Source organism: Peromyscus eremicus, chromosome 8a, assembly GCF_949786415.1.
Source record: "Peromyscus eremicus chromosome 8a, PerEre_H2_v1, whole genome shotgun sequence".
Classification (NCBI taxonomy): Eukaryota; Metazoa; Chordata; class Mammalia; order Rodentia; family Cricetidae; genus Peromyscus; species Peromyscus eremicus.
In genome coordinates, this window is record NC_081423.1 from 63,103,232 (window position 1) to 63,112,958 (window position 9,727).

General features: G+C 46.1%; 1 pseudogene; it reads right to left on the bottom strand.

Moving 5' to 3' along the window:
• Positions 1-7,433: 7,433 nt before the first annotated feature.
• On the bottom strand, positions 7,434-9,525 carry LOC131917031 (complex I assembly factor TMEM126B, mitochondrial-like; annotated as a pseudogene).
• Positions 9,526-9,727: the final 202 nt, after the last annotated feature.

Sequence of the window (9,727 nt, forward strand, 5' to 3'; positions counted from 1 at the left end):
CAGACAGACACACAGCTCCTGGTAGATGGCTCAGAGGACAAAGTGCTTGCTACAGAAGGTCAAGGACCTGAGTCTGACCTCCAGCGCCTGTGTGAAAAGCCAGGCATGGCGGTGTGCCCACTCAGCGCTGGGGGTGGGGATGGCATCCCTCACGTTCACCAATAGTCTGGCCTAAATGGTAAGCTGTCTCTAATAATAAAGTGGAGAAGTGATTGAGGGCGGTTCTCAACATCAATTTCTACACATGCATGTTTATTTTATGTTTATTTTCACACTATTAAAATGTAATTGGAAGGTTAGCAACAAACAGACATTGGACAGCTGTGAATGTGACAAACGGCCACAGTGTATCTCAATGATCATTTGGAGAGTAAGAAAATAAAGGTACTAGGCAGGGACACTAGACTCCTAGACCAATGGGGCTAAGGGGTCGCAGGTTAGACTTGCTCAGCTTACTGAGTGTCTTCTGTGGACCTTGGACTTTGTCCCTGAAGTTCACATGGGATGACTTGTTTACATAATTTCACCAAATTCTTTGCAGTGTTCAGCTCGTGTTTGGAGCTTTCCTGGTATTCTTGGTCTCATACAACTTGGGAGGGAGGGGTGTGGTGTTGCTCATTACCCTGAGGGGAGGGCGTCAGAGCTCGATCACAGGGGCATAAAATGAAGCCAGTGGATTCAAAGCAAAGATCCAGAAAAGCCTATGGAGAAATGGCAAAGAAGAGCCCTCAAAGCCAGTGAGACGGGGTTCGGTGGGTAAGGCGCTTCCCATGCAAGTCTGATGACCTGATTTCAAACCCAGAAATCCATAGAAAGGTGGGAGAAAAGAATTCACTCCACAAAGGTGCCCTCTGACCTCTACATGCTTGCCATGGAACACACCCCCACAATACAAACACCATGTACACACACACACACACACACACACACACACACACACACACACACTAATAATATAAATTTTAAATTTAAAAAAAATTAAGAAATCTCAGTATATTTATGTCTTTTTTAAAGATTTATTCATTTTTTATATGTATGAGTATTTTATCTATGTGTACATCTGTGTATTGTGCACATGCCTAGAGCCTGTGGAGGTCAAAAGAGGGCATCAGACCCCCTGGAACTGAAGTTAGAGATAGTTGTGAACCTCCATGTGGGTGCTGGGAATGGAACCTGGGTTTTCTGCAAGAACAGTAAGTGCTCTTAACCACTGAGCCATCCCTGCTCATATTTATGTTCTTGTGACCACAACAATGAGGTGTCTGGAGCAGAGGGATGTTTGAACAAATAGGATCAGTACCCATCAAGACTAACACAGAATACTGGCCTACATCTGGAAGTCCTGACTGTAAGCCTACTCCATTACCATATATTGTAATGAGGAAAAACACACGCAAATGAAGTAGTCTTTCCAAATGAGCCCACATCCAGTCCAGGAGCTCCAGCTGGACTTGAGAGTACTTTTGGGTGCAGCGTAAGCTGGGGTCATGGGGCATGTCATCTGAAGCTCACAGAATAGCGGAGTAACTCAAACCTGCTCCTTCTAAGGAATGTGTGGTTTAGCCCACACTTGCTGCTTCTCCTGCTGAGATGGATCAAAGTCTGTATGGCTCCTCTACTGTGTGCTTGCTCATTTATCTATGTCCACACCAGCTCTGTCTGGTTCACACCAGCTCCGTCTGGAGGGAAGCCCAGGCTGGACAAGGGTGAGAGTTCACCCTTTTACAGCTTCGGATTGGGCAGAGCTTACAAATCAGGCCCAAGGTTACATAGAGCTATCAGGTGCTGAAGCTGGGACCCAGACCTCACCACAAGAGGGGATAGAGATACCTAGTCTGACCCATGGCAAGTTACTTTAGTTTCCTTAGACGGAGACACCTGTCAGACTGGATCTTCTGTTGCTAAAAAGGTGGCAAAAAGTCAGTCTACCAGGGTGGTTGAGAAAGTTGGAATGATATTTATCAAGTGTTGGCCCAGGGCCCGGCTCCCACTAAGGAGAGCTGAGGAGCAAGGTCATGTGGTTATTTGCTATCAGACACAAACACTATTTTTCTTCTCTGGGATATGGTTTCACATAGCCCAGGCTGGCCTCTAACTTGCCTGTGTCCATAGATGACCTTACTTTGTGATCCTCCAGCCTCCACTTTCTGAGAGATGGGATTATGGGCTTCCATGGCTACACCCAGTTCATGCAGTTCTGGGAGTGGAACCCAGGACTTCCTGTTCGCTAGGTAAGCACTCTACCAATGAGCAATAGCCCCAGTTCCCAGACACGGGTCTGTGATCTTGGTATGTTTACTCCAAATTCCATGTTGGTGGCCCGCTTGAGGGTTTGAGTAAGAGTGTAGAGACTTAAACCTATATAAGAAATCCCATTTACTTGATCAAGTATAATTCTGTGTGCATCGACTCCATGGAAATACCCATGGCAGCCGTGGCAGAGTAGAACGGGATGAAGGTGAGCCAGCTCGGGGCTGGAGAGATGGCTCAGAGGTTAAAGGCACTGACTGCTCTTCCAGAGGTCCTGAGTTCAATTCCCAGCACCCACATGGTGGCTCACAACCATCTGTAATGAGATCTGGCACCCTCTTCTGTATACATAATAAATAAATCTTTAAAAAAAAAAAAAAAAAAAGGTGAGCCAGCTCTGTGAGGTTCAAAAGGGCCTGCCTCAAAGTCTGTAATGAAAGCTCTTTCCTTTTTGCCTTCCACCAGGGAAACAGCTGACTCAGCCAGAGGCTCTCAGCCTTGGCTGGACCCTGTCTCCTGGGACAGAGCTAAGAGATCAGCTTTGCAATTTGGGCATCAGAGCAAAATGGGTCCCCAGGGTGAGAACCCCACCCTGGGCAGAGATTAAGTTCACAGCCAACTAGGTGGAAGGAGGAAGGTGTGTGATGGGGGTTTGGGGACCAGGAAAACAAACGGGCCTTTGAGGACAATGCCGAGGACTAGGGTATGTGGCCCAGGACACCAGCCCCTCAGAAAGCATGATGGGAACAGGAGAAAACTCTGCCTCTGCCCAGCAACCCAGGTGTCAAAGCAGGCGTCAGACATCAGGCCGAAATCGCTACCCTCAGCTGGAGACACCTCCTTCATTGTCAGACCCAGGGTGGCATGCAAAGGCGAGGACTCCAGAGAGCCCCGTTTGATGACAGCCACAGAGAGACCTCTGGGCCTTGGGAGGCAAGAGGCACAGACATCTACAAACAGTGTACTGCCGTCTTGGATGTGAAGTCGGAGAGCCAAAATGCATCGGTATTTTATTAGCAGCCCCTAAAAGCTCCTGCGATGGCTGGAGTCACTGCACAGGCAGCTAGTTTCATATATTTATTTTATGTGTTCGGTGCATAATTCGCACTAGCTGGCATTGTGAGACACTTGGCGGTAACACATTTTTACTGCCCTGTGGTTTCCCACATGAATCTGACTTTATCGATGGCTCATAGACTGCTCTAGACAGCAGCCATTATTATGCTCTCCCCAGCTGCTCCACTTTCTCTGTGTCTGCCCATCTCCGCTATTGAACGGCTTCTTCCCTTGTCATGGTCCCTCTTCTATCCAGGCTTTCCAGTCTCTCAGTGTTTCTTTCTTCTACGGCTCCTCAGAGTCCTTCCTTCCTTTCTTTTACTCAGGCAGGGTCTCATTCCATAGACTAGGCTGACCTCGAACTCACCTTCAGTCCTCCTGCCTCAGGCTCCCAAGTGCTAGGATTATATCCCTATCATTGTGGTATTTCTTAAAACACTTTTATGCTCAGTCAAGAAATCTTCAAATGGCCAGGTGGTGGTGGCACAAATCCCAGCACTTGGGAGGCAGAGGCAGACGAATCTCTGAGTTCAAGGCCAGCCTGGTTAACAGAGTGAGTTCCAGGACAACCAAGACTATACAGAGAAACCCTGTTGCTATGGATGATTGACTGATAAATAAAACACTGATTGGCCAGTAGCCAGGCAGGAAGTATAGGCGGGACTAGCAGAGAGGAGAATAGAGAGAACAGGAAGGTGGGGAGGAGGAGATGCCAGCCTGCAGTCCAGGGAGCAGCATGTAAAGGCAGCAGGTAAAGCCACAGAACACGTGGTGACATATAGATTAACAGAAATGGGCTGAGTATAAGAGTAAGAGCTAGACAACAGTAGGCCTGAGCTAATGGCCGAGCAGTTTAAATAATATAAGCGTCTGTATGTTTATTTTATAAGTGGGCTACAGGACTACCGGCGCTTGGCGGGACTCGGAGAGAAAAATTCTAGCTACACCCTATCTCAAATGCTCCCCCCAAATTAAATAAATAAATCTTCAAATGTATAAAGTATAAGTAAAATCCTATAAAAGCACAGTTCTTAGAAACACATTTATATTATGTATTAAATTTAAAATTGGTAGTATGCTAGACATTATTTGATATAAAATTTTAACTTTGTTGGGGACATATCTCAGTTGATAAGAGTGCTTCCCTAAGCCGGGCAGTGGTGGCGCACGCCTTTAATCCCAGCACTCGGGAGGCAGAGCCAGGCGGATCTCTGTGAGTTCGAGGCCAGCCTGGGCTACCAAGTGAGTTCCAGGAAAGGCGCAAAGCTACACAGAGAAACCCTGTCTCGAAAAACCAAAAAAAAAAAAAAGAAAAGGATGGGGTTGGGGGAGCTAGGACAGGGCTGCCTGGGGTCACAATGCGGAGATCTCAAAGCCACAGTCAACCCAATAGGAGAGAGACCTTGACTCAAAGGCTTCTAGGGTGCTTCATCCAGACTCTCAGAGACTTGCACTCCTTGTCAAGCTCCCTCCTGGAGGGAGGGCTGAGCAGTGCTCTTCCATGGGCTCCATGTTGCTCCCCACCACCTCCCGCCCATCTTGGTCACCACAGGCTTTGGCCTCCATGTTGCCATCACTTTCATCTCTAGTCTTTCCACCCTTTATAAATCAAAACACATGGCCTCCTGAGTTTACTAAATGCTACTCTATCCGTGGCCTGGAGTGATTACATGATACCATGCCCGGAAGTCTAGGGAAGATGCAATTAAACATTTCATAATTACCTGAATTTAAGTACAACTGTGAATAACTTTTTTTATTTCTGATTTTCTTTATATTCCAAATTTTAGGTGATAATAATAATCTATTTTACTTTTAATATATAATGAACATTTTAAAATCAGCTTCTATGGGCTGAAGAGATAGCTCAAGAGATTGCTGCTCTTCCAGAGAACGAGAGTTCAACTTCCAGCGCCCACATTAACCACCTCACAACCGCCTATAATTCTAGCTCCTGGGAATCTGACACCCTCTTCTGGCATCCTCAGACACCCACATACCCATGACATACACACCCAGAGACACATACACACTGTCCGTGACCTCTCCAAGGTATGGCTAAGTGGAAGGTTTTTATTGTAGATATGAGGAAGAGGACAGTCAGAGGCATCTGAGGAGTCCAGAGCAGGGAGAGAAACGCAGTAGAGTGACCGTGGCCTGCAGACTGGACTTGGCCAAGAGAGGAGGGAAACAGAGAGAGATAAAGACAAAGAGAGTGCAGACGAAGGAGACCAAGAGAGGGCAAGAGAGGAGACTAAAAGGGGAAGAGGAAAAGAGAGCCCATGGCTGAAATAGCAGGGTTATAAGGAGAACAAGAAGCTGTGGGGAGGGAAGCCCATGAGCTGGGGAGATTCAGGGTAAGGGGTAGGGTGAGAAGTGCCAGGATGCTCTGAAATGGACTCTGAAGTGTGTCACAGGTACTGTGATTCTGAGGGAGCCTGGAGACCAGCATGAGCTTTCGTATGCTAATAGGCACCACTAGTACCATTTGTCCCTTGTGCTGGTGGTTAGGAAAATGGCTCCTTTGGTCATGCCGGAAGAATACTGGCTCTTGTCTAATGTCAGAATTTGGGGAAGTGAAGTTTATTTGGGCCTGACTCACATAAATAGAAACAAAATCTTTTTTTAAAAAGTCAGCCTCTACTATAACTTCGAATTAAAAAAAAAATTGTTTTCAATTTGCTGACTCAAAAAATAAGAAATATAGTAATTACAGTAATCATATTACTAGCTTTAGATCAGGTTGACCTGGGCCTGAACCAGATTCTAGGACCACTGCCCGGTACCTGGGCCTCCTCTTTCCCTCCTCTGCCTCAGTTTCCTCCTTTGGGAAGGGAGACACACGGCCTTGCATCTCAGCATTGCTTCATGAGTGTGAAGCAATTGCAGTTTGTTTCCAACCTAGCCACATACAGGGGTAAGACAAGAAGAATGTGGGTTTTATTCCATGACTTCTTTTCTTATCAGTGTTCATCCTCTGAGCTGAGACCAATGCACAGCCCAGGAATGCCTCAGCCGACTCTAAAGGAGACACTGGGAACCCTTCTCTTTAGACTTAAGCTTCCTGAGGGTAGGGAACAGATCACTGGACCGTTGGTTCTTAACATATGTCCAACAGAGGTGGGATAAACCTCCTTCAAGCTGCAGAGAAGACACACTGTGAGCAAGAGCAAGTCTGGTATCCTGACTCAGAGTAGAGTGCAGGAAGAAGTTCACCCCTATTTGCCTTTCCCGTGAACTTGCAAGTCCTCTATCCTGCTTTATCCTCTGTTGCTATGATGAAACACTGATCAGCAACTTGGGGAGGAAAGGGTTTGTTTCAGCTTCCAGCCTGCAGTCCATCATGAAGGGAACTCAAGGCAGGAACTGAAGCAGAACCCATGGAGGAAGCTACTCACTGGCTTCTTCCTCATGGCTTTGCTCAGCCTACTTTCTTATGCAACTCAGAACCACCTGCTCCGAGGTGAGCTGGGCCCTCCAACATCAATCATTAATCAAGACAGCAGACGCCCCACATGCCAGTCTGACGGAGGCACTTTCTCAGCTGAGGTTTCCTCTTTCCAGATGACCCTAGCTTGTGTCAAGTTGACAACCTCCTGTTACTTTTTTCCCATAAGTCGGTAACAGTTATAATCTCAGTTCCCTCAAATTATGTGCATATTTCTCAAGCCATCTTATTGCTGTTCCTCTTCTAATTGAGAAGTCGTTCTAGATAAAGATCATTTCTAATTACACGCAACACAGTGCCTGTATACTAAATACTCAAAACATGTCTCCTAAGTGAATACATTAGTGCACAGATCAGATCTGAGGCCCCCAAACCCTTTCTGCACAACGAGACAAGAGATGAAAACTTCTGTTTCCTGAGTTTCTACTAAAAACCAGGCAAAAGGAACGCAAGCTGAGTTTTTTGCCCTTTGATCAGTGCCTGAGTTCTCACCATTAAAAAGCCCATTCTGCCAAGCTAGCCTCCGCTGACTCTTCAGTCCGTCTCCAGGCAGTTTTCCTAAGTGTTCTTTCACACATTGCGTAACCGTAACAAGAAATACTCCAAATGCTGTCTGAAAGACGAGAGGGACAGCCATCGTCACGCTTTCGTCCCAGTGTGACAAGGGGGTAACAGTACACTAGAACTCTTCCTTTGGTGGCAGAGGAACAGTATGATGCTTGACTCCCAAATGTCCATTTTTGTAAAATGCCAAAGTACTGGTCTATAGAACACCATGCCAAGCCAACCAGTAAGTGTCTCAGAACACAGCTTTCCCGGCTTGTGGTACCTGAACACAAAGCATCTGTTACAAAGAGCTTGTAAATGACTATGGGACACGAAGGCAGAAGTGCAGTCAATGATGCCTAGACCTTCAAAGCTTCACATTTAATCTTCAAACAGCATCCAAACACGAAGTTTGCCAGTATCCCAAAGAACTCAACAGACGTTCCGAACAATAAAGTCCCTTGGATAATTACAGTCTTTTCTGACATAGCCATTTTTTCTATGATTTTGATGACCATTAGCCTTCTGAACTTTGCATTTCCTAGAGGATCCAGCTGACCATGCATATATATTGCCATCTTGATGTCCTGGGACACTTCTCTATCCTCCAGGGCCACATGAGCACCCCTCAGCTCAGACTCAACCTCGCACTGAGTACAGCCATTTTGATACCAAAGCCAGTTCATAATCGCCAAAGGGCAGGAACAACCCAAGCAGCCCCTGGTAAGTGAGTGGAGATGAACAAGATGAGGTATATACAAACAATGGAGTATCGGTTGGCCTTTCAAAAGAAGCAGATTCATGACTGTTTAGTACATTCCTTTTCTGGGCTTGAACCAGGCTGCAAAGTCATTTGGTTCAGGATTTTACTTCTGCTGGTATTTCTGCAGGCATGTGTCTACTTATGTTTGAAGTAAATGCCCACCGCTTCTATTAGAGTGGGGTTTGTTGTTGGTTTTTGCAGCGTGGGATTGTGTGATAGGCCAGCACCCTATCACTGGGCTATATCCCCAGCTAGGGTGTTTAAATGACATTAGTTAAGCACACCATTGATATCTGGAAACAGGCCTTGACTTGTGACCTGATTACTAACCTGGTTTATAATGTCTCAGGTTGACATTTCAAAGACAGTTTCTGTTCCCAGTTGAAAATTAAAGCACATGCATCCGGGTAGTGGTGGCACACACCTTAATCCCAGCGCTCGGGAGGCAGAGGCAGGCGGATCTCTAAATTCAAGGCCAGCCTGGTCTATGGAGTGAGTTCCAGGACAGCCAGGACCATACAAAGAAACCCTGTCTCAAAAAACCAAAGAGAGAGGGAGAGAGGGGGAGAGAGAGAGACAGAGAGACAGAGAGACAGAGACAGAGACAGAGAGACAGCGAGACAGAGAGAACTAAAGCATATGAAATTTAAAGAGCAGGGGAAAAAAGCTATGAAGCCAATTCCAACATACACTACAATATGAATGAATCTCAAAGTCATGACACCAAGGGAAATGAGCCAGACATAACAAGCAAAATGATTTGATTCCACTTTCATGAGGTTCTAGACAATCGCATCACAGAACTATAGTGATGGCCATGGAAAGGCCAATTATTGGACACAGAGTTTCAGTTTGGGACGATGAAAAGCCCTGGAGGCAGATGGTGATGGTGAACAATAGCAATGGACCTAGTCACGATAAACTCAGCTACCGCTCCAGCACCAGGCCTGTCTGCTTCCCATCACGATGATCACAGACGAACCCTCAGAAACTGTAAGCAAACTCCCAATTAAATCCTTCCTTTTATAAGAGTTGCCTTGGTCATGGTGTCTCTTCACAGCAACCGAACAGTAACAATTAGCAATAAATGTGGAGGGTTGGCTCAGTGGGAAAGGTGTTTGTCACCAAATCTGGTGACCTGACTTCAATCCCTGAAGTCCAGATAGTGGAAGGAGAAAATGGATCCCCCAGGTTACCCTCCGACCTTCACATACACACCACAGCACATCCATGCTGCCCCACAACCCCCTCTCACACACGCAGTAAGTAAATGAATGCTCTAAACTATTAAAAATAAAAACATTTGAAAATTGGCATTGTAGGGATGGAGAGATGACCCAGTGGTAAAGAGCACCCACCGCTCTTTCAGAGGACCAGAGCTGCCAACACCAAACAGCTCACAGCTGCCTGGAACTCCAGCTCTAAGAAGGCCTGCTACTGTTGGCCTACATGAGCACTGCATACACAGAAGCATAATTTAAAAAATAATAAAAATACATATTTTTAATTAGTATTATAGCCCAGCATGGTGGTGTGTGCCTTTAATCAGGAGGTCGAGACAGGTGGATCTCTATGAGTTTGAGAACAACCTGGTTTACATAGCAAGATCCAGGACAGCTAGGGCTACATAGAGAGACTCTATCTCAAAAATAAAAAGCATTGTA